The following is an 11,392-nucleotide window of genomic DNA, read 5'->3' as shown; positions in this document are numbered from 1 at the left end:
GGCCCCGCCTAAGGAGTAAATGGACCCAACCCAGACTCCACTACCAATCGCCACATCCTTGTCTTACGTACAATGTCAGGGGCCTGATCCTGGTCTTCCATATAATCCATAAAATCATATGGAATCACGGGTCAGATAGACAATCAAACAGATGATCCACCTGGGAGCGAACAATCAGACAAGAACATCACAGTAAGGCATTAGACCAAGAGTTCTCAGGCTATCCAACTTAGACTACATAGAAGCCAAATTATCACTACTACATAATCATGTAACATAAACACATAACATATACTAGCATATTACGTACTGTAACGCCCGTGTTTCTAGGCTAGGCATTAATGATGATGTAATAGTCTAGGCCAACCTTTGCAATTTGTTTTGAAATAATAAGATGTATTATTTTATTATTATGTGTTTTATGCTTAATTATTATGATTTAATAAGTTAAGGATAAAAATAAGCATCGAAAATAAATTTTAGATAAACCCGGTATCTATGAAGAAAGTTGTAGTGATTGAAACAAGGATTCCAGAGATACAAAGAATACCGAAATCCGAGTTATAACGAAGAAGTTATGACCTATCGAAGTTTCGCGACAGAACCGGCACGACGCTGTGTGACTAAAAAGTGAATTTATTATAAAGTGATTTTTAGCCTTGGTGATCTAAATGAAAGTCTTAGTATACGTTAAACCGAGAGTGTGCATAAAAAGAATGTCCAAATCTGACTTTGTATGAGGAAGTTATGAAATTTCTAAGATTTGGCTTAGCAGTATGCAGCCCGAAATTCGAAATATAGATCGAGTGATTTTTAGCCGAAACAACCTAAACGAGAATCGAATATCTTGTCGATAGTAGTTCAACGGTAAAAAGACAGACAAAAACGGATGTCAGATGAAGAAGTTATGAATTTTTAACGGAATTTTCCTGTCCCAGCTTGTTAAAAATATAACTTTAAAAATAAAATCAAAATTATCCGATGGAGTCTAAACAAAAGTTGTAGAGCACGGTCTCACCCATGCGTGGATATAAAGAACTTCAAAAACGGAGCTCGTATGTGAAAGTTATGAATTTTCGAACTTCGAGGCACACATTTCGAAGCTTATCCGAAGGAACGCCCCGCGTTCGCATGCAGTGGACACGTATCTCGCATCTTGACATGTCGGAAGCCCGAAAACTGATCCACAGCCACGTATCACCGAACGCGCCGCGTACGAGGGAACACCCTGCGCTCTGGAACGCGCTGCGTCCCTCGCAGGAATGCCCTGCGTACCGAAAGCCAGGCTCCCCTATAAATACCATGCGAGACAACCCGGATTTATGTTACAGTTTTCATTTCTTTCACCTTTTACTTCCTTTTAAGCCACATAAATACCCCTAAACCTAAAATACCATCCTAGCATCATAAGCCAGTCCTGGAGAGCCCGAAGATCCCGAGAAAACAGTTTTTCGAGACGAAACTCTGCCCGCGTGAAGCCCGGTTTTTGAGAAAACATCCCGGTTTCATCGAAAAAAATAGATTGTTTTAAGGGACGAAGTGCTGTCCAATCACCGTCTTATCAAGTGAGTGTGTAGTCACTTTCATCTTACACATAGATATGAAGTATTTTCTATAAAATACGTGCTATGTGTAATTATATTGTTTGTTTTTTTGAGATGGGTGTTGAATAGATGTTTTATACAAGTTTTAAACTGTATATGTATTTTTATCTACAAATATGTTGGGTAAAACATGGGTAGATGAAATAGTTGATGTGTGTTAAAATGATGAGAGGCCTCGATGTTGTTGTTGTTGTTGTAGTCATCTAGCGGAGTATAGATGACGACCACATACCTTTCTAGACAGTCCAGTGGAACGCTAGCAGGCTCACAACATGTAGGTGTTGGTGAACTATATGTTCGCTGGTGTACTCCATCCCCCTCATGGTTGCCTTATTTGACATAAATTGCTGAGGAATCCCTAAAGCAGTGTTGTCACCCCGATGAAAATCCTTAGACTAGGTCCCTTATGATAGGTGTTTAAGGACGTAAAGTGAGGATAACGGGAACGGGTAATCAGGTTTATTGTTGGTTGATGAAATTAATAAATCTATTGTTGGTTGATGAAATTAATAAATTTATTATTATTTGTGGGTTGAAAACCCTATATGCTCACCAGGCTCCCAAGCCTGACCCACTCAGCTTTTTATATTATAGGTAGTGGACCCAGAGCATAGTTGGATGATGACGAGGGATTTTTGGATTATAGGCCAGTAGATGTAAATATATGTTGTAAGGCTTATAATTTACTGTTTATACTTTTGATCTGTATCGGAACATGACATCCCGAGGTTTTGATATATAATGATAATATACATTTCTTTAAGAAATGTTTTGATAAATTTTTTATCATGTTTTGTTTTGGGGACAAATTCCGCAACATCTTTTAAAAGATTACTCTGATTTTATTTTAAAATCATAAATTAAATCGGTCTTTTCTGGCCGAGAAATTTAGGGATGTCGCACGTACCCTTGACAACTAGCCTTCCCTAGTTACCCTGTCATTGACCACTTCTAAATTAAGTCCTTCGCTGGTCATTCTTACATAATCTTGGGAACTGACCTTCCCCAGATATCTTACCAACATAACCCCTAACAGTATCATACAATCGACAAACAAGACTCTACCAGTCTAGCATACCAAAGCACCAAGTGTCCTAAACTGCTAGGCTTAACAAGAACTTATCCTATACAACTAGCATACTTTTACTGTAACAACTTATCCTATACAACTAGTATATTTGTACTATAACAGTACCTCTATCCTACCATGCAAAGGATATACAATGGGATACGTGACGTAGTGAGAAACTCACATCGCAGAACCGAATAAGCACACCAGCACTCTAACTCCTTGCACTGATCAATCCCAAGAACTGACTAACACCAAGACAGATAAATCCTCAATCAACAACCAAAATCCTCCAAGTTTAACCCTAAGTCAAACTGGTCAAAAGTCAATGGTCAAAGCTCCACAAAGTCATCAGTCAACCTAGTCAAAGTCAACGCCACATCGTGGGCTCTCCTTGAACACATCGTGGGAATGCAAAGATAAAATAGTCGCAATGTTGGGCTTTTCCACATCGTGACCCTTCCTTGTCCACGTCGTGACAACTGCCAGAAGCCATATTTTTACATTAAGGACTTAATCTGCTAAGTCCTTTGCTCCAACTTTCCATAAGGCTTCCTTGAGTTCTAAAGAACCATAAAAATCCTTACTTTCTGGACATGCATGTCCAATGCATGTCTCTCCCAAAACTAGATCAAAAGGGGTAAGAAATGGAGTCAAAACTTCATACATTACACCAAACAACAAGAGAGTCTAGATCTGGAACATATGGTGACCAAGGGACCTCCATAACTGATAAAGTTGCAAACTTTATCAAAACCAACCATTCATAATAACATTCCATAAAGAAAAGGGCATAACATCTAGATCTACAAAGGATGAGCCAAAAAGATGAGAACTTGGAGACTTACAAGGTGTAACAACGTAAATTTCAAAAACAATTTTTCATTTTTAAATCATACTTTTAATCATAAAACAATATCAAAACATAATGTATCCAATGTCATCATCACAAAACAATTCCCTGAATCTCAACATAATCTCTATGAGTGTGTACTGATCATGCTGGCGCCTTCCCGTGATCCTCACTGGTACCTGAAACACATAACACACAACACGGTAAGCATAAATGTTTAGTGAGTTCCCCAAAATACCACATACAACACATACGCCACTCTAGGCTATAGTACGACCCTCCGGTCGATGTGTCTCAGCGGGACCCTCCAGTCTCGTAGCTCGTTGGACCCTCTGGTCCGATCATAGATCGTCGGACCCTTCGGTCCAGTCTGTGTCGTTGGACCCTTCGGTCCGGTCTATATCGTTGGGCCCTCCGGCCCGGTCTGTTCAACACATAGCATACATATAACACAATGCACATAATCTCAAATATACACATAGCATACAAGACCCTCCGGTCTACACATAAATACCACTCTAGGTAATGTATAGTGAGAAGACTCACCTCGGGTATCTCGGATGATCTCGCACACGAATATACTGATCTAGCCCCGCTAATCACATACACAATATCCTCAAATAAATAATGGCTCTCAAAGGCTAGATTAAATCCCCTTCTACAATCCCTCAGAAGGGTATAAGACCATTTTACCCCTCCTTGACCCAAAAGTCCAAATGTTGACCAAAACCCTAAAAGTCAACGAAAGTCAACGGTCAAACTTTGACCCGACTCGTCGAGTCCATGCGGGTCCTCTGAATCCTTCTAGCCTCTCTTGGCTCGTCGAGTCATCCTTCCAGTCGACGGGTTCCTCCTGTCACGAATCGCGGGGCAACCCCGACTCGACTCGTCGAGTCCACTTATGAACTCGGCGAGTTGCTTCCATGTTCATACTCAAATGACCTTCTAAGGTCAGATCTGCTTCTCAAATCTATAGATCTGACCTTCCCAAGCCTGATAATCACGTAAAGGTCGAATCTTGGTACACATGCAACACACCCAAAGCTTCTTTTGGTGAAATAATCTCTAAAATGACCTCCTAGGCTCATAACTCAAAAGGTATGGCATAAAGCAGAGTGGTAAGGACTCTCTGGACCTCTTAAGGTCCAGATCTATGAACCAACTCGCCTAGGGACCTCACATACTCAAGATTCAACTAAAAGAGGCATAAAGAAAACCCTAAATTTCACTAGAATCATAAAAACACGAGAATGGCACAGATTGTTACCTCCAACAGCTTCCTCTGATCAAATAGAAGTGGATCCAAGCTCCTTAACCCGCCAAGCTTGTTCTACCTCCTTCCTTCTTGCTAAAACACACAAGAAATGGTGAATTAGTCTTCCTCTTGCACCACAAACGATCTCTCTGCTCTCTAGGATTTCTCATGGGTGAAGTGGCTGCAAATGGAGGCCATAAAGGCCTTTAAATAGGGCACAGACCCCGAGAATTAGGGTTTCAATTTTCAGCGCGGACTCGTCGAGTCCACCCTTTCCGACTCGTCGAGTCCGTTCATTAATCCAGTCAGCAATCACGGTCCTAATCGACGAGTCTACGCCTCAACTCGTCGAGTCCCTCTCTTTTACTCATAAATAAATGATCAAACATAATACCTGGAAATCTGGATGTTACAATTCTCCCCCACTAGAATCAGACTTCGCCCTCGAAGTCTTGCTCTGCAAATAACTCTGGATGCTGCTCGCGCATCTCCAATTCCGGCTCCCAAGTCAGCTCGGACCCTCTCCGATGTTGCCACTGGACCTGAACCAGGGACACCTTCTTGTTCCTCAGAACCTTGATCTTCCGATCCCGGATCGCGATTGGCCTCTCAGCATAATTCAGGCTCGCATCCACTTGAATATCCTCCAGCGGCACCACCGCTGACTCGTCGGCTATACACTTCCTCAACTGAGACACGTGGAATGTATCATGAATCTGGCTCAACTCTGCAGGTAGCTCCAACCAATATGCTACCCTGCCCACCCTCGCGGTCACCCTGAACGGCCTAATATACCGGGGCCCCATCTTGCCCCTCTTCCTGAATCGAATTACTCCTTTCCAAGGAGACACTTTCAGGAGTACGAAGTCTCCCACCTGGAACTCAAGCTCGGATCGTCGCCTATCCACATAACTCTTCTGGCGACTCTGAGCTGTCAACAACCTCTGCCTGACTTGCTGTATCTGCTCAGTCGTCTGAAGCACTATTTCAGTGCTACCCATCACGCGCTGCCCTACCTCTCCCCAGCAAATGGGAGTCCGACATCTCCGCCCATACAACAACTCGAAGAGAGGCATACCAATACTCGAATGGTGGCTGTTGTTATAAGAAAACTCAGCCAACGGCAGATACGTATCCCAACTTCCTCCAAAGTCCAACACACATGCCCTAAGCATATCCTTGAGCGTCTGAATCGTCCGCTCGCTCTGGCCGTCCGTCTGTAGGTGGTATGCGGTGCTGAAATGCAGCCTTGTACCCAACTCCTCATTGAATTTCTTCCAGAATCTGGAAGTGAAACGTACGTCTCGATCTGACATAATCGAGATCGGTACTCCATGTCGCGATACCACCTCCCTCACATATAGCTCTGCCAGTCTCTCTGCAGAAGAGCTCTCACTAATAGCAAGGAAGTGAGCGCTCTTCGTCAACCGGTCGACAATCACCCAAATTGCATCGACACCCCTTGCGGTCCTTGGCAACTTGGTGATAAAATCCATGGAAATTTGTTCCCACTTCCACTGGGGAACTTCAAGTGGCTGCAACTTGCCGTGCGGACGTTGGTGCTCGGCCTTAACCCTGCGACAGGTCAAGCACCTCTCAACAAACCATGCAACATCCCTCTTCATATAGGGCCACCAATAATCTTTCTTCAGATCCAAATACATCTTAGTGGCCCCGGGATGGATCGAGAACCTCGATCTGTACGCCTCCTCCATCAAGGTGGTACGTGTCCCGCCTGCATATGGCACCCAAATCCGACCCTGAAAGGTCATAAGTCCTCGGCTATCGGCAACAAACTCAGATACCTGCCCAATCACCCGCTCTCTCTTGCGGTTCTCCGGTCTCACAGCCTCTGCCTGGGCCTCTCGAATGGTGTCCAACACCGGAGTCATCACCGTCAACCGCATACAAATGTCTCGAATCGGGGCACTCTCCGCCCTACGGCTCAGGGCATCAGCTACAACATTAGCCTTGCCCGGGTGGTACAGGATCTCACAATCGTAATCCTTTACCACATCTAACCATCTCCTCTGGCGCATATTCAGGTTGGGCTGATCCATCAAATACTTCAAGATCTTGTGGTCCGTGTATATGGTACACCGAACCCCATACAGATAGTGACGCCAGATCTTGAGGGCGAACACCACCGCCCCCAACTCTAGATCGTGGGTGGGATACCTCGTCTCATGAGGCTTCAGCTGCCTCGATGCATATGCTATCACATGACCCCTCTGCATAAGTACTGCACCCAACCCCGATATCGATGCGTCACAATACACCACAAATCCTCCATCCCTTCCGGGAGGGCTAACACTGGGGCTTCGCATAATCTCTGGCGAAGTGTCTCGAATGAGGCCTGCTGCTCCGGGCCCCAACTGAATGCCACGCCCTTCCGGGTCAATCTGGTGAGAGGAACAGCAATCTTGGAGAAATCTTTAATAAATCTCCTATAATAGCCGGCCAACCCCAGAAAACTCCTGATCTCGGTGGGGGATCTCGGCACCTCCCAGCTCATCACCGCCTCAATCTTGGCCGGATCGACCAATATCCCATTCTGGTTAACGAGATGCCCCAGGAACTGGACCTCTCGTAACCAGAAATCACACTTGGAGAATTTGGCGTAAAGCCTCTCCGATCTCAGAACTCCGAGGACCTCCGTCAAATGCTCCTCATGCTGCTCTCTGGATCTCGAATACACCAATATATCATCAATGAACACGATCACCGAACGATCCAACATCGGTCTGCACACCCTGTTCATGAGATCCATGAACGCCGCCGGTGCATTGGTGAGCCCGAAAGGCATCACCACGAACTCGTAATGCCCATAACGAGTCCTGAACGCCGTCTTCTGGATATCCTCATCACGCACTCTCATGTGATGATATCCCGACCTCAAATCAATCTTGGAAAACCAAGACGCTCCATGCAACTGATCGAACAAATCATCGATCCTCGGTAGTGGGTAACGGTTCTTGACCGTTAACTTGTTCAACTCCCGGTAATCAATGCACATCCGGTGTGAACCATCCTTTTTCTTGACAAAAAGGATCGGCGCTCCCCAAGGTGAGCTACTCGGCCTGATGAATCCTTTCCCCAACAGCTCCTGAAGCTGTGAGGATAACTCCTGCATCTCTGGTGGCGCAAGGCGATAGGGCGCCTTGGCGATAGGCGCCGCTCCCGGAACCAAATCGATGCGAAACTCCACCTGCCTCTCGGGAGGCACACCCGGCAACTCCTCGGGGAAAATGTCTGGGAACTCTCGCACTATCAGCACATCATCAACAGAACTAGGCCTCTCCGCTGCTACTCGTGTGTCCATCACGTAGGCCACAAACCCACTACAGCCCTGATGTAGACTCTGCTTCGCTCTACCAGCCGAACAGAATGCTGACCCTGAACGGGTACCCTCGCCGTACACCGTAAGAACTCCCCCACTAGGGTCTCGTATCGTCACCAACTGTCGCTCGCAGTCTATAACAGCCCCAAAACGGCTCAACCAATCCATGCCCACTATGACACACACATCTCCCATCGCAATCGGGACCAAATCAATCGGAAAATCAACACCGAAGATCTCGAGTATACATCCTCGAATCACATCAGTGGCATACACCGCTCTCTCGTCAGCTATGGAAACTCGTAGAGGTAGACTCAACGCCTCCCGCTGGATACTGAGGTGATGACTAAACGCTAACGACACAAATGACCGACTCGCACCCGAGTTAAATAACACCAAAGCAGGTACAGAACTCACAAGAAAAGTACCTACGCATATCATAATATAAGCACAATATCTCATACTCAGCATAAATAAATGAAAGAATACATACCAGCCATGACATCGGGCGCTGCGCGGACCTCCTTCGCTGTCAACTGGAAGGATCTCCCACGATCTGTTGGTGCCTCGGCCTTCGCTGGCCGGATCTCAGTAGCTCGAGCAGTAGGTGCAGATCCCTGCGTTGATCCCTGCAGTAGATGTGGGCACTCGGCCTTCCGATGGCCGGTCTGGTTGCAATGAAAGCAAACCGTGAATCCCTTGGGGCAATCCCTCGCATAATGCCCCTCCTTTACGCACTTGTAACACACCCCAGCTCTGCACACTCCCTCGTGGCTCTTGCCGCACTTCCCACAAGTGCGGCCCTTCGGACCCCCAGATCTCGAATCAGCGAGCTTTGCCCGCTTGGCTGCCGGCTGAGACTGTGTCGGCCGCCGATCCCTCCCCTTAGACTCTGCCTCCTCCCTGGCCTGAGTCTCTAGCTCGATCTCCCTCTTCCGAGCATTTGCCTGAAGTTCGGCAAATGTCCGGTATGTCGAGTTCGCCACAAACTCGCGAATATCTCTCCTCAGAACGCTCAGATATCGGCTCATGCGTGTCTGCTCGGTAGACACCTGCTCAGGGTAAAACATCGCCCTCTCATGAAACTTCCGGGTAATCACAGTAACAGAATCACTACCCTGCTTGAGGGTCAAAAACTCCTGAGCCAGTCGTTCCCTCTCCACAGGGGGAACGTACTCATCACGAAACATAGTGGTGAACCTCTCCCAGGTCACCGCAATAAGCTCAGCGGGGGTGAAATCTGCCAATACAAACTTCCACCAGTCCTTCGCCCCAAGCGAAGCTGGTTCAGCGCGAACCGTACTCTCAAATGCTCCGGACACGAGCAGGTATAGAAACATCCCTCAATATCAGCAATCCATCTCATCGCAGCGATCGGATCCTGCATCCCATCAAACTCTGGTGGCTTCGTGTTGCTGAACTCTCGGTACAGCAACGAGTCACCTCCTTGTGGCCTGGCAGCAGCGACTGATGCGGTGGCTGCAGCAACAGCAGCATCAGTAAGAGCAGCGTACCGCTCATCAAAAGTCTCGATCAGCGTGGTCTTGATAGACCTGAACATCTCTAGTATCTCAGCTCGAATGGCCGCAGCCACCTCCTCGTGAATCAACCTGCGGATCTCCTCATCACTGACACGGCTGCCCTCAGGTGTATGGCGTGTCCCAACCATGATGTCTCTCTGAAATACAACATAAAATATTAGAGACCCGCTCGAGTATACTCGCACTCGATAACTCAACCCTACTTGTTCCCTAGTATCCTAAGAATTCTTACTTGGGTTGCGCACTGATCCGGTGTCTTCAGTAGTACAGGCCCTATACTACCGTCCACACCGCATCAGTATTCACCCCAAGTCCTCCTCCTAGGATCCCAGATCACAAGTACTCTACATCTCGCTGGCATAGGCTACCCTTCGGCACACCTCTCAAAAGCTCCTCACTGCTACCTACTCACTCTCAAGCATCACATAGCAGCATAAATCTATCCTAGGCTAAGGCATCACAAATCAGGCCACTCTAGTCCTAATATGAATACCTATCCTACTCTAACATGCATATCATATCATATCATATCATATCTCATAATACATAATGTAAGGGTATTTTGGGAAGTCACCGTTCGGGCGCTGGCTGATCGTACACACTGCTCCGTTCTGCCTTTCTCAAAATCTTTTACTCTCTTAGAAAAATTGTTTATTTTATTAAAAACTTTCTCAAATCCTCAGTTTGAGTTCAAATACATCCGAAGATGCACCCAAATCCCTCAAACCAAGGCTCTGATACCAACTTGTAACAACGTAAATTTCCAAAACAATTTTTCATTTTTAAATCATACTTTTAATCATAAAACAATATCAAAACATAATGTATCCAATGTCATCATCACAAAACAATTCCCAGAATCTCAACATAATCTCTATGAGTGTGTATTGATCATTTCGGCGCCTTCCCGCGATCCTCACTGGTACCTGAAACACATAACACACAACACGGTAAGCATAAATGCTTAGTGAGTTCCCCAAAATACCACATACAACACATACGCCACTCTAGGCTACAGTACGACCCTCCGGTCGATGTGTCTCAGCGGGACTCTCCAGTCCCGTAGCTCGTTGGACCCTCTGGTCCGGTCATAGATCGTCGGACCCTTCGGTCAAGTCTGTGTCGTTGGACCCTTCGGTCCGGTCTATATCGTCGGGCCCTCCGGCCCGGTCTGTTCAACACATAGCATACATATAACACAATGCACATAATCTCATATATACACATAGCATACAAGACCCTCCGGTCTACACATAAATACCACTCTAGGTAATCTATAGTGAGAAGACTCACCTCGGGTATCTCGGATGATCTCGCACACGAATATACTGATCTAGCCCCCGCCTAATCACATACACAATATCCTCAAATAAATAATGGCTCTCAAAGGCTAGATTAAATCCCCTTCTACAATCCCTCAGAAGGGTAAAAGACCATTTTATCCCTCCTTGACCCAAAGGTCCAAATGTTGACCAAAACCCTAAAAGTCAACGAAAGTCAACGGTCAAACTTTTACCCGACTCGTCGAGTGCACATGGGCGACTCGGCGAGTCCATGCGGGTCCTCTGAATCCTTCTAGCCTCTCTTGGCTCGTCGAGTCATCCTTCCACTCGACGGGTTCCTCCTGTCACGAATCGCGGGGCAACCCCGACTCGACTCGTCGAGTCCACTTATGAACTCGGCGAGTTGCTTCCATGTTCATACTCAAATGACCTTCTAAGGTCAGATCT

This window comes from Lactuca virosa, chromosome 4 (genome assembly GCF_052849685.1).
Source record: "Lactuca virosa cultivar CGN04683 chromosome 4, Lactuca_virosa_CGN04683_v6, whole genome shotgun sequence".
Classification (NCBI taxonomy): domain Eukaryota; kingdom Viridiplantae; phylum Streptophyta; class Magnoliopsida; order Asterales; family Asteraceae; genus Lactuca; species Lactuca virosa.
The sequence above is the reverse complement of the archived record's forward strand: the minus strand, read 5'-3'. Positions refer to the sequence as shown.